This window comes from Triturus cristatus, chromosome 6 (genome assembly GCF_964204655.1).
Source record: "Triturus cristatus chromosome 6, aTriCri1.1, whole genome shotgun sequence".
NCBI lineage: Eukaryota > Metazoa > Chordata > Amphibia > Caudata > Salamandridae > Triturus > Triturus cristatus.
In genome coordinates, this window is record NC_140589.1 from 157,144,830 (window position 1) to 157,170,004 (window position 25,175).

At 45.0% G+C, this 25,175-nt stretch overlaps 1 protein-coding gene across 1 annotated transcript in view; it reads right to left on the bottom strand.

The window, feature by feature from the left end:
• PARP1 (poly(ADP-ribose) polymerase 1) overlaps nucleotides 1-25,175 on the bottom strand; it is a 331,612-nt gene that overhangs the window by 199,594 nt on the left and 106,843 nt on the right. The window lies entirely within an intron of this gene.

The window sequence follows — 25,175 nt, forward strand, 5'->3', positions numbered from 1 at the left end:
ATATACTAAAAAAGTGGTATAAGAACCAGGACAATTCTACAGGCAATGCCTAGGGCATTCAGGATCGCTGGCCCCTTAAGAATCCACCCCAGGTTATGAGGAAGGGGACCCACGGGAGGCGCGTGCAGTGTAAGTAGCTGCTATCGGGATCTACATTACAGCCTATGGAGAATGTCGCGGTTGGAAATAAACAGTTTAAAAATACTTTTAGCAGGAGTACAAAGTTAAAACTTCAGACTTAAGCTTTTGAAGAGCCCACTACCACGAGAGTACAGAGGTACCACTGTTACCTGCCCCAGGGAAGCCGGGTGCATAGGTCGTTTCTGCTGTCGGGTCGCGGGCTGATTTTCAATGGGAAAATAGTCAAAAGTTCTGCTAGCCAAAAGCGTTGATGATGCCGTGAAGATCAAAGATGTGAAGATTGTAGAGAAGAACCTGAAAGCAGAGGGGACAGAGTCTGGGTCACGGCAAAGTGACCAGGAGGCTCAAAGCAAAGAGCCCTTCGATGTCGGGTGCTTCAGGTGGAAAGTGGTGTAGCTTGGATCTGCAGCCACGGGCTGCGGGAGGCTTCAAGGAAGGCCAGCTTCGGGAGGGCGACTGTCCCACGTCGGATGAGGGTCGCTGCGGTGTTAGTGTCCGGATTGGATCCACTAAGCCTTGGCAACCGCAACCCACGAAGAATAAACAAATCTGCTACAGTGCAGACCCACGAGGTCTGGGAGAGGTCTCCTTCGAGGAGACTGTAGAGCAGGCCTGGAGCAACCAGGGGAACTCTTGATTGTAAAGATAGACCTCCGCTAGGGCCCACAAGTCGAGAGACAAGGAACCGCGGGAGGCGGCAATTTGGAGTGCGTAAAAGGGCACCCACGGGCCACCGGAGGGGGCTAGGGCGCTGATCTTTGGCACAATTGCTGTAGAGTGGTTGGCTCGTAAACGGGCCAAAGCACAACTTCCCCACTGGTCAAGGTCGTGGGCAATGCAAGAGGTGGCCAGTGTCCTCGGGTATTGGGGATCTCGGCACCCACGCGGTCCACGGTGCCCAAACTCGTTGAGCACACTCACTGGCCTCTGGGATGCGCTGGAAACCCACCTCAAGGTTTCTGGAAGTCGTCGAAGTTCGTGAGAGCAGCGAAGTTCCAACCGGGTCACTTGCAGTGTTTCAGGTGCCTGCCAAGCAGGGGGATAACTCCTTTATCCCAAGGGAGATTTCTTCCGTCAGCTGGGCAGCAGCAAGTCGAAGGTCAAGACTGTAAAGTTCAAGATTAATCTGAGGCTCTGGGGCCACGTTATTCACCTTTATCCCCAAGATTAGGGGAGTGTCCAGAGTAGCGTCCACCAATGGTAGGTGAGGCGGGAAAGGGTGGCTACACCCTCTCCCCTTTGTGTGTTTCCTGCCTGGGCGAGGGGCAGGATGCCCCGGAACCGGTTCCAAGCGGTGTATGCAGAATGAGGCTTCTGCAGCTGCCTACGTGCAACTCTGAAAGGACTTTTGGTGCACCCACCCTGTTCCAATCCACATTATCCTGTCTGGGGAGATGCTAGCACCTCCCTGCCACGGGAGCCCTATTGTCCAGCTGGCGAGGCTGGGGTTTTCCCCAGCAACAGCCAGCCAGGGTCGTGTAGGTGGCGGGTAGTAGCCATTTTGTACTGCTTGTGCACTTTTAAATTGGTGTCTAAATTCCGCCGCTTTTCCCATATTGCCCCTCTAGCAGGGGGGAATAGTACCCTCATGCCCATGGCTGGACTGGGGGTATGATTCCTACATGTTTGACACCAAACACGATATGGTTCTGTGTAGCCATTCTCAAGTTATCACGCTATTGCGATAGACTTATAATGCGGTTAAGAGTATATGGTATGGCTACACTACAAACAACCCAGCAATGATTTTACGACGGTTGCAGAGAGGCCCTACTCATGTAGGGGTCCCCCCTCACACATACCTCAGCACCCTGCCTTGTAGGATTACCAAGGCCTGCTATAGGGGTGACCTATGAGAGTATATGTGTTGCAATGGGGTGGGATATAGGGTACCTATATCCCTGTAAGGGGTGCTAGCACCACCTTACCCAGACTACAGTAGTGGTCTGGTGGTGTCAGTCTGTATGGCTGTCCCAGGGTGGCACAATAAGTGCTGCAGCCCTGGTAGGCCTACTGAGGGACCCATGCCCTGGGTACCATCTACAAGGGACTGTCAGGGCATACTCAGCATCCAATTGGTTTGTACCTAAGGTACTCACATCGTTTAACAGAGGAAGCAGATAGGCTGGGGTCCTGGATAGCAGGGCCACAGCCTGGCTAGTCATAAAACAGCAAAAACATCAGCAAAAAGTTGGGGGCAACTATGCAGTCGATGCCACTCTCCTACATAGGCAAATAAAATTCTCCCAACAATAAAAGGTGCAGCAACTACTTCGTGACAATTGACTTTATATAGGTCCCCGTGTACTGTGTGTATAATAAACTTTTGTGATTATGAGGATGCAGATATGGAAAGTTAGTCCTCTTGAGATGAAGTAGGGAGCAGTTCCTGGTAGCTCTGGACACCGGGCATGTTAATCCTAATCAAATAATAAAACAAGCATTTGCAATGCAATCAGTCTCGCCTTTGGGACCTTAAATGTATTTAGCTATGCAGCACATTAGCCTGGGTGCTGAAACATCTACTGTTCTTTAACATGGAGGGAAAGTAAGCACCAAACTGCGCGACACGCAAGGTATGGGAACACATAGAGAAATATTGTCTTTCAACGGGAAATGGTGTAGTCAAAAGCTCTGTTTTTATTATAAAATCAGGGCCTTCGGTGGTCCTATCACTGAAAATACAAGTTTTTTTACAAAAATGTTATTGTCTACGGGTGCTCGTGGAAGACAATTTCTATGGACTGGAATCTAGAGAATGCTAAAGTGATTTTGGTATTTTACTGACCTCCGCTGGTTGTTTTCTATCAAGAAATGTAAATATAGACGCAGTTGCCAGAATTTATTTTTTAAAAAGGTACCTCAGCAGAAAGCAATTCTGGAATTTGACTGAACTCTCCTGGTCGTTTTATATCAAGACAGTTAAATAGAGGAAGTTGAACAGAAAAAAAAGTCCCTAAGCGGTAGCAGACAAGTCCTAGGGAGGATCTCCAGATCCCACAATGAACATACACATAAGTATATACTAAAGTATATAGAAGAGGCCTTGAATGCTCGACCTAAAAAATGTATAGAGAGCGCGGCTACTCAGTGTCGTGACACTGAACAGACCAAATGACCCATAAACCAAAGAGCCCATTCGTATGCCGAGAGAAAAAGCAAAGGTTTCGTTTAAAGAAGAGTTCGTCTTTCAGAGCATGTATACAAAGAGGATGAGCACTCCAAGCAGTAAGAGCAATATAAGAAAAGGAAGTGCCTTCCCATCTTTTATTTTAGGTTGAGCCTAGACAGCGCTTGCACTGTCTCTCTGAGACATGTTGTATATACTTTGTGGGCTTTTCATTGGTTTCTTTGGTATGCTTTAAAAATCCTTCCTTCCAAGTGATTATCTTTCCTATTTCTCTCCTTTTCGTCAGCAGCTCACTCCCACCAGAGCAGTGCCCCAGTACTTATATACTTTCACTTGGCCGCTTTTAACTACTGTAAAAGCGACTACTTTACCTTTTGTCTAATAGCACTTGACACGAGCGCTCAATGTTTTTAGTCGTGTTGACTTCCCTTTCTGTAAGGAGGGCTGAAAATCTTGTTTCCCTCAGCTTCGGGCTGGTTGGCTATATAGTAGGTACAGGCACATAGGGACGCCGCTGTTTATTCACACGCCGCTGTTTGTTCACAGTAGCGCTCTTTAGCTGCTTCCTCTGTTCTCTCCTGCCTGAACATCTGCAAATTGACAGTCGCTATCTCAGAGGGTAAAAAGATCACTGAGCTGCATGACAGCTTAAGGGTCACAGCCTGGGTCACAGCCTGGACATCACAGGAGTAAAAACCATACTCATTTCTCACCTTAAGCAGTTGAGGCACAGTTACAGTCTTTATGCACGTTTTACAAGGGGCGAGGCCACGCGTTTGCCTCGAGTAGCGGGTCCATATTGGTTTATATGAGATTTGCAGGCTACACGTCCAACTCCACGTTGCGTTCTTTGTACGTGAAGTGAGCTGTAGTCCCGATTTCCATTCGGGTCCGGTTGGTACAAGCAGTTTTTTGCATCTCTCACCCTCATGGCCTCCCGGGCATGACCGCATTCCTGTGTTGAGTGCCGGGCCTGGGGACCTATATCTCCCTCCCCCATCCGGCACGTTGGGTGCGTACTTTCTAAACAGAGGTGGTGCCCACAGCCGAATCAGTGGCTGAGATTCCAGTGTCTTAATTGTCACGAGACAGATTGGCGTGGCCATGCCGCTGTGTGCAAATATGTAGAAATTTTGGCGACCTCCTCCTGCGTGATGTACTCAGACTACTTCCTTATTAAATTCCAGAAATAAGCAATCCCATGGCGGGCACATTTTTATTGGCTGCCTTTTGGTGAACTGCAGTAGCGCAGCTGCAGTCAGTGCCCTCGACTATTCTCCCACAAATATTGAGTGATGCAAATTATTGCAGGCCGCCCATTCTTTCATGTTTCCTTCCTCCCAGCGAGGATCTGCAGGACAGACAATTAGCACCTCGTCACTTGAAGGCTTCTCTTGTGTTGCTATCATTTGATCTCTGACCATAGAGTTTGCAAACCGATCTGTTCTGCCCCTTCGACGTTTGGTTTCTCACATTCCCTCTTCTCTTTTGTTATTCTATCTTTTCATCTGCCAAAGGTTGCTGCATTGCTCTCACTGGGACCTTACTGTAGCTTGCTCTTTTCCTTGTCACCCTTCGTATTGATTAGTACCTCCCCATTACCCTAAGTCGCGGCTAGGAGACTGGTGGTACGTACCAGCTTTTGCTTTGATAAGCCATAGAACTGCTCAGTAGGGAACTTTACAACATGCAAGTTATTCGGTACTGGCAGTGTGATTGGGAGGGGATTGCAGGAGGGGCCCTGGGATGCTAAGAACCAGTATCCTGAGCATAAAGAGGCTGCACTTAGACCAACAGATTTAGCTAACAGAGTGTCTCCCATCATGGCGGCCACTACAGCTTAACTAACAGTGCACGTGCACATTAGGTCAACGCGCTAAATAAAAGGTAGTAGAAGATTGCCATAATTAGTGTGCAATGGGCCTTTCACATCCCTGGGCCTGTGTCACGGCACCAGACATACAAATGTAGGGTAACCATAGTCCCGTTTTCTGAATTATTGTCCCACTTTGGTGTTAACTAGTTTCCCACACTTACCTATTGCTGGTCGCCAAATATCCAGATTTTTTGCCAGTCACAGATGACAAAGCAAAGTAGTGCTTAAGAGCAGTAGGTATGATGTCTGGCGTGACCAGGCAGGATACCTTGAATGGCCATGCAGGCTGCCCCCTGCAGTCTTTCAGACCAAATAATGCAAACAACTTGATGTGTGAAATGTGCCTAAGTGGACAACAGTGAACCATTGGGGAGAGTTTGAGAGAGGCACCACCTGTAGTCCAAGGCCATGAACTAACTTGATTAATAGCCAGCCAGTGGTTGTATATAATAGATGAAGACCACGGTGCTAAGCGAAGACTTTGACAAATGTTACAGCATGCAAAACGAAAAATCCAGCTTCATAACTTTAGCAATAATTAGAGCTATTTTTTCCAAAACTGGAATGTCCATGTTCATTATTTCACATCTCTTTAATGCAATTGTAATGCGAGGCAGAGACAGAACATGATACTAAGCCTATTGAGACGTTCTTGCATACGGGTAACTTAGAGGACAGAGGCAGGGAGAGGACAAGTACGGTTAATGCAATGCCAGACAGTATTGTAAAGTTTGTAAAGTGCTAGACCAGGAACTGCGTGCTGTACGGCTTGCTGTAAGGGCCTGAGCTTTTCCACTTCAGCAACTTTTGATGAATAGACTTGTCTTCGCTCTGGAATACTCTGTGGTGAGTTAAAAGGTGTATTACTTGTTAGTTTGATGTGTGCGACCTATGAAATGCTAGCATGTGCTTCATGGGATTGTTTACAGCAGCTAAGCACTCTGCCCCAGTCCCGCGAGCTTTTCGGAGGCTTCTTACACAAGCACATTTCTCTGTCCTCAAACAATGGGGAGACAATGGTTACTTAGATTCCATGCAGCATCTAGGTGTTCTTTTTTGTTATTTCTATTAACAAAGCGTACGAAGTGACTAGGGAATGTTATACAATTTTGTTTTGCCCTTCTGAGAATTTTTTGTTTCATATTTCCATTGGCTGTTTTATACTAGTGATAAATGAGTCTTCTTTCTGTTTATTAATTTCTAAACTCTGAGTCCGTTCCCACAAGTCTCCTCGGATGAGCATTCTTCACTGTAGTGTTTCTCACTTTGAAGCGCCTCTGCTGCCTGAGCGGTCTCAGTGAGCTTCAAGAGCTGTGATAACAAGGAAATGTCCAGGTACAGTAGCATAAAGTGATCAAATTATCCAACCTGCGCCGTTTATCCTTTTCTCCCTCTACCCTCCTTTGTGCGATAGCCCAGCAGCTTCACACTGCTACTGGACTGCTCACTTCCTCACTTGACATGTCATTACTCCCTGCCCTCTCCTCCTTTACCATTTTCTTTAATTCAGCGAGGGCCCAGCATTACTACCAGGCCACTCTTTATACTGTATCATACAAACGCTTTTAAATAAAATATTTTTGTTCTTAAGTACCAATCAGCCATCTTGGAAATTTAAATAAAGGTTTTGAAATAATATGCCAAAATGGCAGCCATTGCATGACAATGTAGGTGCACACATCACCAGCCATATATAGATTTGATTACTCAGAAACTATCTGGAGGTTAAATTGTTGACTGTGGAACCAATAGACTTGGGTTTTAATCTCGATAATCTTCATTAATCTGAATCCTAACGTAATAGTCTGAAGAAGATGCAGAATAATGAGAATTGCGCCACTCGCCTGAGTACCTTGTGGCATACCTGGATGTTTAGTGTGACATACAACACCACATAATTCCACATCACACAATTCACCGCCACCCAAAAAATTACTCTCCACATTATATCACTCAATGCAAAATGGTTCAACTCAACATAATTACACTCTACTCAACATCGCAGGAATACACCCCACATAAAACCACTATATGCCATATAGCAACAATCCACATAAATACACTCCGCACCATGCCACATAATTCCAAACAGCATAATTTCACTAAACGCCACCCATTTTCATTCCACACCACATCATTCAACAAACCACATAATTCAACTGAACACAATTAAACACACCACATACATGTAATCCACACCACAGAATTCCACATCATGCTACAATATTAAACAGCACACTACCCAAACTCCACTACATACCACAACACAAAATACCAATCCACACAATTACACTCGGTGTCACAATCCCACTCCACATAATTCCAGTATACCAATACCACATAATTACTATGTACATATTCCGCTGCACACCATGCCACATAATTTCACTACACAAATGCACTCCACACCACACAATTCCACAACTAACAATTCCAATCCAAACCACATAATTTCACTACACACCACACACATCCACTCCACAACATATGGGTAAAAGACATTGGCACTTACAACGCCCATAGCTCTAACTCTGGCAAAAGCGAGACCTACTGACTTCGCCAATGCTCGTTAAAATTAGGCACCACTGCCAGAAGGGCATCAGAGGAAAAAAGTTCTCCTCGGATGGTATGGAGTCACCTTGTTTGTGAGATAAGCCGGGCCTGACTGGTGGAAGGCTCTATGAGCCAGAAGACCTTTGAAATCTATTATCTTTTTTTAAATTATAAATCAATACAGCTCCTTAAGATGATGATGTATAAAAGCCCCTCTAGGGATCTTCAGAAGAAGCTGAACGTGATGGGAGCATGAAGGACTAATTTCGGAGTCTCTAATGACAATAAGTACAGAAACTTTATTGTAGCTGTCCAAAGTTCGAAACACAAGCCCGCCACCTGGTTTGAAAACCAACAAAATTGTCAAACTTCATCCCCAGATTGCGCATTGTGGAGGCCAAAGCTGGAGGGGCTGGGACGAGATTGAGCCAGCATTCACTCTCCCATGTTGGGAGAGGCATCCAAATAGGAGAATCTCAGTTATATTGGCATTGCACTGAAGGTTATTGAGCCACACCCACTGGAAAACAGCTACTGGAGATAACTTAAATCAGCTAAAAGTATCAGGCGTGCTCCTGTCCAAAGTAAGCAGCTATGGGGGGGGTCATGCAAATATTAAAGAGTGTTGGGCTAACGGCAATGCCCTGCGGGACACTCAGTCTCAAAGGTTTGGCATCTGAGGCAGACTGAGCCATCCAAACCAATTGGCAATGGCCAGTCAAAATGTAACGGAACCAGGCTAACGCTGGTCCACCCACCCCAATGTCTTCCAAACGGTGCAAAGGTTGGAATAAGACACTGTATCAAAAGCTGCTGATAGATCGAGAAGGATCAATGCAACCTGCTTCCTCGGATCTGCGGCCAACTTGCTTAATCCGTGACCTCAACTTGGGTAGTCTAAGTACTAAAATGAAGACGAAAACTAGGTTGTGATGGGTGAAGCAACCAGCCAGCCTCCAAATAGCTGGTTATTTGGCGATTAATGGGCCTCTAAAGAATCTTAGATAAGGCAGGCAGGAGGGAGATAAGCTTAAAATTAGAAAGAATAGATTAATAAGTGGAAGTTTCATAAGTAGTATTAGCTTAGGTTGTTTCCAGCAGCTCTGCATCATGGCCTACCGAACAGAGCAATTTAGTAATGTATTTAGAATGGGATTGATGACAACGGACACAACTGAGGTGGAAAGGGGTCCTCACGTGAGCCAGATTTACATCCTGCCAGAGCCTGTTTAGTCTCCTCTAGTATAAAGTGGATGAAATCTGATAAAGAACAGGACGCTGTTTTAGGAGGGTCAATGCTAGTATCACTGGTGCCACAGCTTCCAAAAGTATTATAAGGTGAAGTGCTGTTAAGACTTTTGACAATGTCCTGCATTTTAATATTAAAAAAATACAATAATTGCTCACACATATTTTAGAAGGCCTCTAACTGCTGTGAGAAGACTACCATCGCCTCCCACTGGAGGTGGAACAAAATCTCAGAGACCAGCTGCATGGATGCCCTGAACACCTCAAACTACCACCACCAACCTCAAGCAGGGAGTGAAGAACTTAAATGCCTGGATCACCAATTGCGCCGATAGCACGAGCCCCATCAAAGGGAACATCAAAAGAAAATGTATATACACACATACTGTACATGACCACTGGGGCTGAAAAACATTTTACATTTTCACTACAAGTTCCAGCATGCACTTATCCCACGAGGGAAACTACAAAAGGGTCATAAAAACTGCAATATTGGCTAATTGAACTGTGTGACGAAATTACCGTAACCTGTGAACAAGGTCTGATTAGACCGAACCGCGTCAGGGTTGTCACAACCAGGAATAAAAGGATTGCTGGTGCCAGAATGCGAGTGCAGATGGATACATATCTCCATCTATAGATATCTCCATCTATAATTTCTATGCCACAAACCTAGTCTAAAGAGGCTTCAACTCTCGTAATGTAGTGTTCTTTAAAGAGCGGAGTGTTTAGTCTCTTTCCTATATTAGGGCACGTTGGGCGAGTCCTGATGGATAGAGGGAAGGTGTTCCAGATCCTAGCTACATAGATGGAAAAGGCCTGATTTTTTTCTTTTTTGATCTCATGGTGTTCTTGCTGTTGGTATGCCAAGAACCACCAGAGATGGTGAACTTGTCTTTAAGATAAGTGGGAGTGCTTTCGTCATGGCTCTGTAAATGAAGCAGCTGGTTTTGGAGATGGTTCGGGCCGGCAAGAAGGGCCAGTGCAGTTCAATTAGGATTGGGGGGATGTGATAATATGTCATACTGCGTCGTGTAGGATACCATCATTCAGATGCAAGAGTACGGGGGCTTGAGCAGCAGTTCCGATTCAATTTCCGTAAGAAACTTTCACTTTCTTTAGAAGTGAGAGAGCTGGTACCACGTTGTCTTTGAATTTTGTTTTTTGGCAATGGTGAGGTTGGTATCGAGGGTGAATCCAAGTGACATGCAATCAGTAAAAGGTGAGGTTCAAAGCTGTCCAGGTTCATGTCATTGAGTCAGGTCTGTACTATTTCTTAATTGTTATCTCGACAAAACAGAAATTCTGCTTTGGTTGGGTTGAGCTTCAGGCAGGTGTCAGACATCCAGGTCTGGATGATGTGCAAGCAGTGATTGGGCATTGGATGACAGAAACAGAGGAGACGATCAAGCAGAGTTGTATATGATAGGGCTATTGGTGGATCTTGAATCGGTCATCAGTGAGTGGAGCACCAAGTGGCTCCAAGTAAAGGTTGAAGATGCCAGGATACAGTATGGAAACAAGGGAGACTACAAAAGTGACAGGGATCATTTGACACACAGGGAATAAGCTGGTGTTCGTTGGAGGACATTGATGAAGAATCACATTTGAGACCTCAGGATGAAAATGATGGTGAGAGGGTTGACTGTCTCAAAAGCAGCTTTGAGGCCCCACAATACCAGGAGGCAGAAATCATCTTCATCTGTGGTCAGGAAGGCAAAATCTTCGATGTGTACTGTAGCGGTCTCCAAGCTGTTGCTAGATCTGACACCAGTCAGGTTGTTGTGCAGGAGATGGTTAGCATCGATATGATCTTGGATTTGAACATACTGCTTTTTAGACTATTTTGCAGATGAACAATAGGTAAGTGATGGGCCGATAGTTGGCCAGGTCGACCAGGTTAGTGTAGGTTTCTTTAGGAAAAGGATGAACTGGACTGTCTTGAGAGCTTTTTGGAAGATGCCTTGAGAGAGTACGGCATTTCCAACTAATCCTTATAACCACCAATGCCCAATAACCATTTGATTAACCACTAAGCTTGGGTTCAAGAGCATGATGCTAGCTGGTATAAACAGCTTTAACGCCTTTTCATGGGTAGTGAGTATAATATAAATGCAATTACAATTATATACAATTAATATTTGCAGGAAAGTAGGATCTGCTTTCATGGTCACCCCTACTTTTTGCTGGTGTCATTATGTTTTACTGACTAGTTTGACTGGGATCCTGCTAATCAGGACCCCAGTCTCTGTGCTTCTTCCCTAAATTGAACATGGTGAGTACTTCGGTACACTCCAGATTGGCTACTGGTGTCCCATTGTAAGTCCCCAGTATATGGTACTAAGGTACCCAGAGCATAGGTACACCAGGGGTCCCCCCCATGGGCTGAAGCAAATATTATGCCACCCAAGAGAGACCACTCAAATTGGGTCTACAGGCCTGCCATTGCAGCCTATTTAAGCTGGTGCTAGCACCACTTACGACAGATATACGTTTTCTTATATCTGGAGTCACTGCACTTAAAACCTATAGGGCAGCCCTGAGGCAGGCCTTTCAATCAATCCTGAAGGCAGGGTGTTCGGTTCTAAGTGTTCGGGTGCCCCTGCATGAGTAGGACACCCCTACAACCTTCGAAGTCCATTCTCCCAGGTTGTAAGTGCGTCTTCCATTAAGATACATTGCGCAATGGCTCTTTCTAAACTGTCTGGAACGAACCCTTTTGTGTTTGGTATCAAACATGTTGGCATCAAATCCCCACACTGTAAATGGTGTGGGAGGTATAATTTCATGCACTGTAAAGCTCCTCCAGGAGGCCATCGGTGCTCGGTGCTCCCGGTAATAGTCTTCTAGACCTGGACAGCAAACTATGGCTGCTGCGGACCAGAGACACGATTCTGCCCTCCTGCTGCTCAGCCAAGTTCGAGCAGGGGAAGGCAGGACAATAGGTTTCCTGTCACAGGGAGGTGGGACCACCTCCCAGACAGGATTTAGAGTATTGGTACAGGGTGGGGGCGGTTTCCAGTGCTACTAGAGTGCTTTGAAGGGCACATTTGGAGCCCTCCTCCAGCACAACTTTAACTTCAACCGGCTGGGCACTCTGGACTTCACTTTAGGAACCGAGACTACAAATGGGAAGATTCCTGGTCTCATCGTCCTGCCAGTCTTCTGCAACATCTGTGCCCGAGCTCCATACAGGTTCGCCACCAGTACTGTGGACTTGCAAGACACCCAATGGAATCTCGCTTGGAGTGAAGGATTCATTCCCCTGCATCTGCAGGCACCGCAACGCAGCTGACCGGTCTGCTGATCCTGGGCTCCCACAAACTCCGAAAGGCTCAGCAAACACAGGTGGTGGTGGTGGTGATTCTGCAACTCCCTCGAGGCCTGCCCTGTCTTCACAGCAAGTTTGAAGTCAGTATCCCTCGTCGGAACCGCTGGAGCAGTATCCCTATGCACCTCGTCAACTTGCCATTGCCAAGGCTCGTTGACTCCTCTCCAACCTCAAGCATCCCCTGCAACCAAGATCTTCCACCTCACCACATCCTCTGCACCGTGGCCCTTCTTCATTGGTGAGCTACTCTAGGTCCTCTAGCGACTCCTGTGCCTCCGGACTGTGGGCCCTCTGGAGGGTCTTCTTTGGCTCCAGTGGGCTCCCCTGCTTGCTCAGGGTCTGCTCTGACTTACCTGCTCGTGGTGTGTCACTTGGACCTTGCTGGTCCTGATACTGCACCTTTTTCGACGACTACGTTGGGTGCCGTTGCCAAGGCTTGTTGGTGCCCCTGCCGCACACTGACCACCAGGCTCCAGACATCCGGCATGGGACAGCTCGCGAATGGCTCCTGGTCTTTCCCAGCTTTGCCTGGTCCGCACAGCTGCAACTTAAAGGGCATCGTCAACTCTCCTGCATCTACCGACATTGGTGGGCATTCGTCTTCGGTGTCTCCTGGTCACTCCTGAGCGGCATAGACTCTGTCCCCTCTGCTTGCAGGTACCTCTCATCTTGAATCCACCTTTGGGTTCCACCGGACTCCTTCGTCTTCTTCTCCAGCAGCATCTTTCCTAAAGTCCTCGATTGTGGTCTATAGCAGTTTCCGACACCACTTCACACCTATGCACCCAGCTTCCCTGGTGTAGGTATCCTGGTTCCTGGGGTATCCACTGGTGGGGTGCCTCGCCAACCTTCCATCTTCCACAGGGTTTCTTCAGGGTCCTCTAGGAAGGGTCCTTCCTTAAAACTGCAACCGCGACTTACCCATTGACTTGTGCTGATCAAGCGGTCGTGTTCATGCGCTGCACACTGCCTTCGTGGTGTTCCTGGGTACTTACCTTGGGTGGTTCCTTGGGTCCCCAGCACTTCTACGTCTTCTGGGTCGACTCTCGACTTGAGTCATAGTTGCATTCCACTATTTTAGAATAGGATTGTTTATTTGTGCTACTTACGTGCTCTATTTCCAAAGTATTTGTGTGAATTGTGTTTATAACTCCGGGTAGGAGATATTGTAATGTGTTAGTGAGTGTTTATAATAAATACATATTTTTATAACTACACTGTGTGGTTCTTTTTCACTTAGCCTATACCATATGATTAAGTATTGGTGAAACAAGCTGGTTTACACTCCTTCAGGATTAAGCCTGAAGGCTGCTCTCCACAGCTACCACATAGAGCTTTCTAAGGTTGTCTAAGACCACTAAAATCACCAAAAGGATTGTCTGAATTAGTGCAGGGTGCTTCACTTAAATAAGTGTGCACCACATACTAAGGCAACCTTTCACAATATTCTATTCACATCTTGCCATCCCAGGTTTCTGTTCAAGAGATACTACACACAATCCAAGAAATATTACCAAATCGGGGCTTTAAAGGGTGAACAAGTCCAAATCCAAAGATTTCCAGGTAAGAGGGTTTTTTAATTTTGTTGGTGGTAAATCAAAATTCGCTGTAGACCAATTTAAATATCTGGAGATAACCACTTCTACTAATGAAATATTTCATGAATGTAAGGCAAAACAAAGAATAAGTTACACAGCGGAAAACACTATCAAATTCCTTCACAGATCAAGATGAAAGTACTACCAAAGGTGCTCTGCGTGCTTACTAATATCTCCTAGAATACTCCCCACCAATTATCGACTAATCCCGAGAGCAAAATGAAGCGAAAATGTTTGGGCAGACATTGCTCTGTGTCCGCTGGAAGTCTATACAGTTAAGTTATAACTTTTGAGGATCTGCAGTTCCACACGCTACATATTTAATAGGTTTTCAGGACAGAGGGTGATGGTTTAAGCTCAATACTGAGACCCTTGTTTAAGTATGTGAAGCGCTGGCATCACATGCCCAAATTGGCCATCAGGAATTTACTGGCTGCGTAATTACTTAGAATTGGCTTGGATCACTGATAAAGATTAAAGAGGTGAAGGTGTTGAGAACTAAATACCAATTTTACATTTTTATTGAGTTTAACAAAATCCACTTTCTACTGATTGTTATGGTTAACCAATATCCTTTTAATGAATACTTTAAAAAAAAATGCGTTGGTCCCTAGGGCCCAAATCTGTACCTCAGTGCCCAAGTTTCTTCGTCTTCAAACTACAAAATATTAGACAGGAGTGAAAAGGCTAGTGGTCAGATTAGAAGTGCCATGGTGAGTAACTTTCACGTTACACATATCCCCAGACTCCCTTTTCCACACTAGGAATCAGTCAAAACATTTTGTTTTTGTGGAGGCAGCACTGCTGGCACACTCAACAACACGAAGTGGTACAGATTTTAACAAGTGCTATCCAAATTGGGTATCCACTTTAGAACTGATGACCCACACTAACACAGGCTTCCCCCTGCGAGGTGGCAACTATCATTATGGAGGTCGACTCAGGAAGGGAGCACATACTGTCAATATAAGTAATTAGTGTCAAAGTGCTTAAAAACTCATGGGTGTCAGGCAAGTGATTTGAAAGGATTATTTTATCATATGCACATCCCTCAATGGATTCCCGTCTGGAGACGGGCCTGTAGCGAGTTCACCTCCTGGCTCGGGAAGGGAGGGGCCAGGCGGCTCCCCTCCCCTTGATTTAAATTCAGGAGGAGGCTTAACGGTTGTGTGATGCATACGATTTAAATAGAAGCAATAATACACTGAAGGATTTAAATCTGGAAAGAGAGGCGGATGCAATGATTAAAACCTTGAATGAAATGGGTTTCGCAACTAATTTGAGCGTTAAGACGGATTTTAAACCAAAATCCAGATGTAAACCAACGCTGCTGTATGATGCAGTCGATGTGTTCCAGGATGTATTCCCAACATTACCATATGATGCAATCGATGTGTTGGTGTAGTCGGTCATGACCAAACTGCCCACATACATTAGAGAATTGACATGGAGGTGCCCTATTTTGGGGTGGGGAAAGGAGTTGTGTTTGCAAGTGTCATTGGATAAACAGGCTAAAAAGATATTGAGGGGGAATGTTTAAGACGCAACCCTGTCGTAAGCTTTTTTCCACTGTTAATGGTTTGGTTGGGAATGAATGCTACTCCGTCTAACTCTGGTCGCTCACCAGGCGGTCAGCAGATATTAGTATCATTGTATTGGGAAATAGTGCTGTTATTGGAGACAACTTTTAATTGGGTTTTCGGCCTGTTCTATCCAAAACGGAAAAAATAATACAATTTGATAATTAAAAAATATATAATTGTGAGAAAGTGCCCACTTTCTGCATGGTATGCCCCCACTTTTTGCTGAATCGCTGATGTTCTTTGACTGAGTGTGCCCTGGGCTTCTGCTAATCAGGTACCCAGGGCCTATGTTCTTTCCCTAAAATTGCATTGAAGCCTAAACTCAATTGGCATCTGTGGCCACATGTCAGTCCCTAGTAAATGGTACCACAGGTACCCAAGTTATTGTGACCAGAGAAGGCCCCCAAAGGCTACAGAACTTATTGTGCCACCCTTAGAGGCCCTGTACCCGGACACTCACACACTGCCTTTGCAGGCTGCGTGTCTTGGTGCAGAACAAAGTGAAGAGTCGACATGGCATACATCACTGTGACCATGCCCACAAACCACTGCCCTGGCATACATCAGTCACCCCTCTAGCTGGGTGCCCTATGCCAGTGGAGAGGGTACAGGTGCAGGAGCCCTGTACCCCTACAGTGCTCAAGTCCATTCCTGGGCACTGCAAGTGTAGTGCTGCCATTAAGAGTATATGGTGCTGGGAGGTTGTCATTACGAACTCCACAACACCATAATGGCTACACTGAAAACTGACTACTCAGCACATTAAACCCACACTGATGCCAGTGTGGGATTTAATGTAAAATGCACAACAGAGGGCATCTTAGAGATGCCCACTGAAACTCCACCAACTCCTAGTGACCTGACTGAGTGGCTGCCACCAACAGGCATGTTTCTGGACCCCTGGGTCGAGAGCCTGCTGCTCTCGGGGACTGAAACAATGCACATCCTGGGACGAGGTGCCAAGCCTCCTCCCCGAACATGGGCAGGGTTTACGAATGGGAAGCTTCAAAGGCATGCCGCCTTTGTAAGCTCCCCAAACCAGTTGCTGCCTTCAGCAACTAGTCCCCACTGGTTCTACCCCCCACTTTGGGCGGGAGAGCCGGCAGGAAAGTGAGGGAAAGAGGTGTGCCCAGCTCTGCCAACTGCACCCCTCAGGTGGGGAGGCGAGGTGATACACAACTCGGAGTCCCCGCCGTCTTGAGGATGGGGGACCTAGCCAACCAGGCACAGCCTCCTGCCCCCCTCCCACTTGAGGGTGGCACAACAGGCAGTGTACCCATCCCAGGGAAGGGACCCATTGTACCTACCTGTAACATCCCTAAATGTAGTATTTAGGGGGCACCATGAACCTTGCTTCCTCAGATCCAGCCTGACAACAAGAAGAAAAGAAGAAAGACCGAACAGCCCCCCCCCCCTCCCCCCAGCACCTTCAGACCCTCACGGTTGAGTAGCGCGCTTAACAACCCCCGATTGATTGAGCTGAGCAGCCAGCTAACAAGAGGAAGACGCCCACTGACTTGGCCCCAGCCCTACAGGCCTGTCTCCCCTCGAACCTGCTCCTGTGAAATCCTGGTGTGTCCTGCAGCCAGCAACCTCAAAAACCCCGGAGGACCTGCCTGCCTTCACTTCCAAAGACTGCTTCTCCTGTGAACACCGGATTTGTTCAACTGCAACCTCTGGCAGCAGCCGGAGACCGCGAATTCAGCCCACTCTGCACCTGCCGAACCCGGCCCGAGCGGAAAACCACCACAAGGAGTTCACCCCGGCGATCCTGACCCGAGATCCGGCGACCCCTGCCCTCAAGCCTTCAGCCGATGCCTGCAATCTAAATCCAGAAGGCCCCCCTAACCACGAGTGGAGCTGGTAAGAAGATCCAACCCCAAAAGGCAGCCCTGCACACTACTCCCCACGGCCTTGTGTGACCAAACAGACTGTGCCTAACCAACCCCTAACTTCCCAACTTACCTCTCGAAGTGGTGGTCGCACCCAGAAGTCCTTCGTCTCCCTGCAGTGCTTTTGCAAACCGGAGGTTCTCCATTGAAAAAAACAGGGCACCCGACCTTGAAACAGCACCCTGCACCCGGCCGCCCCAGTGCCGCTTAGGGTGCACCTTTTGTGCTACTCTGTTTTCCCATTAGCCCTGACCTAAACCCTAGGAGCTTGGCTCCCACAACCCAGTGGCCTGCTTGCCAGCGGCCACCAACTGGAGGCCCCCTATCCCCCACTGGATAACATTGGGCCTCAACACACTGCACCCTGCCGCCCTAGTGCTGCTGAGGGTGTAACAAGAGTGCATCACTGACCCTGGGGGACCCCCGCGTCTAACCCCAGAACCTTAACTCCCACAGTCGATTACTTACCTGTGAATCGATTAACATTAACAATTTTCTTCCAAAAAGTTTAGTGTGGAGTTTTGAAATCTAAAAATATGTTTGCAGGAAATGTCCCAGTGCAGAATCTAGGTATCCAGCAGAGAGTAAGAAAAGTAACGTGAAAAGTAACTTACCTGTAATTTCCTGAAAAAGCCTATTAATTTCAATGTACTGTATTTGCTAAGTGTTGCAACCAACTGCATTCCCTGTAAATCAAACAAAGTACAATTTCTATTGCATTTTCAAACTGTGCTATATTCAGCAACTTATTACTGAAAAGTACGTAATGCTTACCTGTGCCAGGCTTGCTTGGTTCTAAAAATAAACAGTATATTTTGTTTTATACAAAAACAATTTGCCTAGAGTTAAGTTCTTGTGTGTGAATTCATTTGCTGACTGAGTGTGTACATCAGATGCTTAACACTATTCTCTGATACTGACACACTATACCTCATTTTGGTGTAGTATTTATAGAGCCAGTTTCCTACAATACAATACTTGCACTATTGTTTTCAATCTGCCCGTTTCATAATAGCTAGTGATTTTAATATGAAAATGTCACTACATAACGCAGACATATAGCTAGAAGAGCAACTTCAGTTTAACAAGACTCTAAAAGTTGGCCTACAAACTGGTCATTGTATTGGCAGTCTTTCAGGTGCCGACAATCTTTGTGCAACATAATCTAATTATTCTAAACAAACAGCTTCCAAGCAACAGCCCATCAGCCGCCAGATATGGCAGTTTACAGGTCCCAATTAACTAAGTTTGTGTTTCTCTGGATCAGTTTAGGAATATTGATGATTTTGAGGTGATCGATCTAGGCAAAGTGACCCCCTGGCAATGGAAGTAGTCATTAAAGGGAAGCACGGTGGGAGTAATAACAAAACTAATGAATTCTGTTTAATTAACAGTTGTAGACAGAGGGCTTTTATCACTGATGAAACTGAGAATTATTTAAGATCAAAATTGATAAATATTTGACAGACAAGAGTGAGAATGGTACCGAGTGGTATAGCTCATATAGGTCATTGATTGGGTAGAGCATGAGTGCTCCTTAAAGCAAAATACAATCCCAGCATTGGCGGGATGGTGGGGGTGGGGGTGGGGGATATGGGGGGGGAGGGATGGACTACCCCAAATGACACAGGGAGCAACATACTGAGGCAAAGAGTTGAAAAAACACAAAGGATAAAAAATGAGCAAAGAATTCGAACACCAAGACATAAATATCACAATGCTGGCTCAAAAGAGAGACCATTCTATGAGCCTAATTGGAACAATATATTTTAAACTATTTTAAAGAATAACTCCAAACTTTGCTGGCGCACGGTAAACCGCATTCTTGTGATATCCCCATCTAATCTTGAGGCCCAAATGAATAACAATGAGTAGAATTTATCTCGCAGCTATATAGCTCTCATGGAAAAAACGCTTCATATCTTGATGATTAATCATCAAAAAAAAATCAGCCACCTTTATTTCATGGGGTGGAAATAATCTCAGAAATAATATGTAACATGAAATCATTCCCATCCGGTGACCCCTTATAAGTTGCCCTCCATATTATTTAAAGCCAATGCTTTATGGTGGACTGCAATTGTTAGCCCTTTCTGTAAAAGGGTCTCATTAACAGGATCAATCCATGGCTTTCGGAGGGGTACTTTTATAAAGCCTATACCTAGGTAGAACCAAAGGGACAATCTGGCAAATTTCAAATTGATTCCGCCCTTGGCTATATCATGTAAAATATATGCCCAAACTGTTGAAATCTTTGGAATTATGGGCATTTTGGGCGAGAATTATCCCAAAAGGTCAGGGGGGCTTCCAGAAAATGTATTCTGCAATTTACCAGCTTTGCATTATGGGGACTGGCATGTCAACGGCAACAGTTGGCAAACTTTACTGTTTTGTTGCCTTTTGACAGAGACAGGGACACTCTTTGGGATAAATTAAAAAGAAGAAGTATCCCATCAGATTTTTTTCAATTATAAAATACTTTTGCTGATGACTAATTTAGTTTAGCTAGCTCCATCGAATACGTTAAAATAGGTCTTTAACACTGTACAGTGCTGTGCTGCCTGTTGGCTAGGTTTTCACTATAGAAATACCTGTAGAAGCCATCTTTCTTGTACGATACCAAATGCTGTAAGCTTTTAGGCCCTGCTAAGTTGAAATGAAAAGCAGTGCACAAAATGCTTGTACTTTTCCATTCGCTTCAGAGACACAGCTTTTGTAACACAAGGTTTGATCAAGAATAATACGTCACAGGGAAGATGCTCACGTAGACACAGACATTTCAGCATAGCACATTTTGCAATGTCTGGTCCTTTCTATTATGATGCAATAATTAATTGGGAAGGTACCAACGTTGATAGATTACATTACAATGGAAAGTCCCCATAGCTGCCCACTTGGGACACGTGGTTAGCAACAGTATATTTCGGACCTTAAAAGGTATAGCACAAACTAGGCCTTTGCTAATTGGTCAAATGGATAGGGCTTAATTTGTGCTATGTAGGTGATGATGCCGTATCCTTTGTGGTTTTGGCCTATAAAAGCTGTCACCAACGTCACATCTTTGGGCATTCAGTATCTTTATTGTCTGCCTCCGTGCTGCACGTACTTTTGCATTATTTGTTGTTCCTAAATAAATCTTGCTAACAGTTGTGCTGACAGAGACTTGTGTTATTTGTATTATTCCTTATTATTTCTATTACAGCTTCTACATAGTGATAGATGTATATTTAATTTTGAATATGAAAAACACACAAGATGATGGACGGAATGTTGCACATTGGCAAAACATTCACCCCCAGTCACAGACCTGGGTTTAATCCATCGTTATTTTGCTTACCACGCCACCCCAGTTCAGACATGGCCATATGCAAATCAGTCTTGACCCTGTGCCTCATGGGAACAGTCCAGCCCGAAATGCCAAGCCATGTCTTCCCTGGACCGGAATCAAGCATCCTAGGACCGGTTTCGGGTTTCACCCCTCTTCAGCCAGGATAGCTGGATTCCAGTGGCGTAGCGAGCACAGGACCCACGTCTGGGCATACCCTTCCCACATAGGGCGAACAGCAAAACACACAGGATGATGGACGGAATGTTGCACATTGGCAAAACATTCACCCCCAGTCACAGATCTTGGTTTAATCTATCATTATTTTGCTCACCACGCCACCACTCCATTTAATTCTAAATATGTGCATAGAAATGCTACTGTTCTTGAGTAAATTTACAGATGGGCACAGTAATTACCATTGAACACGTTCTTCACACTTGACTAAAGAACACTGATGTTCTGATGCGTAACTAGTATCATGTATTCAATATAAGGTTTCAGCAAGTCATCAAACCATACAATTGTAACTACCTTTTCCACTTTGCCTCTTTCATAAATTGTTTTATTTCTAATTCTGTGCTTGTTCATTTCTACTTGCTTACTCAATGACCAATATAAACCCCTCCTTGCAATACTTGTACTACACGAGTGCAAAATATGGAAGCCATTTTATAGCTCACATTTAGAATAACTAATTTAGAACTGTGTCATGTTATAAGAGTGAGTAAAAACAGAATGCAACCATTTAATAGTGTTTAGCTCATTTTTGTTTAGCAGTCAGGGCCACAAAAAAAAGAGCCGTGTTGGGGGACTTGTGTGAAACGTGTACGATGCTTCTGGTCTGTGTATATATAGGCCGTAATACTTCAAACACAATATGATGCTTGCAAATACCTGTTATGCACAGTTGCCAGACAAACCAGTGCCCTCCTAACTGTACCAGGATAATCTTAAATTTATATCAGACAAACAACTGTGTGCTCAAGGAAAATAGTTGGGGACCTATCAACCCTAACACAACACACAGAGGGTTCAACAATACATAACATTGCCCTGAGCACTCAAAATAACAAAACGAAATGTCCAAATTCAAAGTCATGTTGCTTCCGTTTTCTTTACTGGATCCACAAGTACTTCCTTGAGTCCATACTTCATTACATCAATTCAATCACAGAAGGTAGGTTTTCTTAGGAGCCACAGAAGGCCAACGCAATCTCAGTCTCCTTTGTTTAGGTCAAAACGCCACGCCGAAATTATACATATATGGAGTGCTCTCCGGTGATGTGGATATCATGGCTGGTGAGGATCCTCCTGTTGGGGCTAGATGGTGGAGTGAATATGCCACCTGCTCTTGCATGTGACGGACAGCTCTGTATTTTCTGTCAGTCAGCTTAACAATCATGAGAGTCAAATGGTGCAAGACATCAAAGCTGAGCACCGTTGTTCAAGAGGGTAGTCAAAATACATCCCTTTTTGCGAGTGGCTATTACATTTACATGCAAAATATGAGACGTACATAGGAAGCGGCATAAATCAATAGAAAGAGGCACAGACCTCTGACTTCATGATTTCTGCAACATTAATGAAGGTTGCCTGTAACTATGTCTGATTGTGGACATACGGTTTCACATATATCTGGATTGGCAAGTCGTAGAGTCCACAAGACTCCATATGTGCTTACTACACAAGATGAGTCGCTCTGTGTCTGCATGTACACTAGATTCAGTTACCTTGCCACTCAATACTAGCTATTCGCCATGATATACTACGAGGAGTAGAAGAAGAATCCAACACAATCAATGCCAAGTGTAAGAATAATCGGGGGGGGAAAAAGAGCATTTTGTAAAGTTAGCCCTAGCAGCTGGAGAGGGGATGTTACAACAACCTAGTACCTTCTAACAGAAATACCATGGGAATAATGTGTACCCAATTAACAAAGGTGGCCATTCAAATAACAATTCCCCTTATTCCCTCACCAAGCCCTAGACCAAATATTTCAAAACACTCCCATCGTTCATTAGGAAAATGTGAGAACATCAACCAAGCACCTAATTAAATTCATGGGTCATAAGGCAGCAGGAATAACTCTCCTGGTGGCCAATTACCGTCCCTAATTGTCAGATCTACGAAGTCCGTCATAACAGTTCAACATCATAAATGTAAGCGGAAATATAAAAAAGTACAGGACTGCTGAAGGATCATGGCTTAAAGCCCCATCTATATGAGCGGCATAGTCCCAATACAAAGTCAATCATGATCAGAACAGAAATCGTGCCTGATGCTGCAGGAGACGCTGCAAGAGAGAAATGCACTGCCCAGCTGCTGGATGTTGTGAGTATCCTTTGACTCCAATCTCCCCTTACCCGTCAACTGGGATTTTCTACATTTCTTTCACTTTATATCTTCACTTGCATACACCCGTTTTTCCATACTTTCCCCCAGGTAGCCTGGTATTGAGTCGTAACACTCTGCTAGTCCTCTTACACTTATAACCCATTCCTTCTCAAGGCATTCACAAGCCTACATCATTCAACCAATCTTCCACAAACACCCTCAGGGTAGAGCGGAATCGAACACTAAGAATTGCTCCACACTGCATTCTTTCGGAGCTCACAGTCCACAGCGTCAAGACCCGGTCCACAGGTAGCTCAACAGGTTTACTGCACTCCCCTGAATCGGCACCCATACTTATCCACTATATAGAGCCTATACTGTCAAAGCTAGAAGTATAAGGAGAACACCTGCAGCCAGTTACTTGAGGCAAGAATTCGGTAGAGAGCTAGCAAGAGGACATAGTAGGTTTAGTGCTTGCTATGTACATCTGAGTGTCACCTTTATGTTACAATATTGAATACCAGCAAGAAGACAAACTCAGCCTTTGATCCTTATGAGTTTGATAAATGTATATCTATTAAACCTTTAATATAAAAACTTGATATTTAGAGCGCTTAAAATGGCAAAAACAAGGTTTGAAGTGCCACCATTCATTTGCGCCAATTAATTTTAGTCACAGAGAAATATCTTCCTAAAAACAAATTTAAAGAAAACAACAGTTTGCTTACCTCCACCATGAACATAATTCTGAGCTTTCATCCTCAAAGTCACCCACAGACACGTGTCACATCAAATGAACATGGTAGGTGACATCAACCTGTGGAAAGACAGATCAAACGGTCTACGAGCCTCTAATTTCCTAGCCTATGCACCCCTCCTCAGCTCCTCCTGACACACCAGCCTAAGTTGACTCCCTTGACCTAGTCATCACCAAACATGTGGCTCATCCTTCTGAACTCATACCTCTGTCCTGATCCAGCCACCTACTTATTTTTAAATCAATAAAACCCTCCGCCACAGACGCATACATAAAAACAATGGTTCGGCTATCAGGGTGAACTGAAAGTCATGCTAGTTTCAGGCTCCTTCAGATCCCCTTCCTACATCCCTGCATGACCATGAAACCAAATCTACAACACCATTGTCACCCAACTCGGAGGCTGCTGATAGTAATGCATCTTCAGCATTATTGACACTAGGACAACCAAAGACGGACGCTTCTTACAACAGTTTACCAAGAACAAAAAGGACCTTCTGCCACCTCACCACCACAAGGAAAAAAGCATATAGGGAAATCAACAAGAAAAAAAGAGCCCATAGGTCACTTGTCGAAAAACTGCACCGAATCAACCATTAAACCCAGACCTCACTTCCCTAACAGCCCATGGCTCTTACTCAACAACTTCTTTGACAGTCATTAGCATTAGAAAAGGCACTGCAATCTCATTGCCAACGTCCACCTTTAACATTTCTACTAGTTCTTTCTGGGTTCAGCTTCACATCGGTGACAAACTCCTTAGTGAAAACATTAGCATAGGAATCCACAATACTGGCCCACTATCAGCTCATCTCCAATCTATCAGGAACCTTTATTAAAATAAAAAATTAAAAAAAACATTGAAAGGCTTTTGCTCACCTTAAACTAGTTCCTCAAATTCATCTTCGCAGTCACTCACTCCTGCTTACCTGTGTACAAAGTAATGGAACTACCCTGGCACTAATATGTGATGATATAATGGCCACCAAGGAATCCAACTCCCGAGCCATGCTCATCCTCCTTTGCATCCCTTTCTTCAACTTTAACTTCTATCTCGCCTTACCTCTGACTGACTGCACTCGTTCTTCAGTCAGTGAACATTAGCAACAAGTAAAAACAGACCATCTTAGAATCTGCACAAGTCACTTACTTCCCTCAAGTCCAATCTCATTTCGTTTCAAAATAATACACTCCTCCTACCTCGTCCCCCCACACAGAGATGCAGATACGTGGCATATCTACAAGTTTTGCTTCCAACAATCCAGAAAAAATACTCAGAATGAAGGAAATGGAAATAAAATCGGAATGGTGAAGTCTTCACAGTTACATTAGCAGCAATATGCCACTTTGTTGCCCCTTAACTCACTCATTTCCAGAAAACAATATTAATCCAAATGCTGAAAA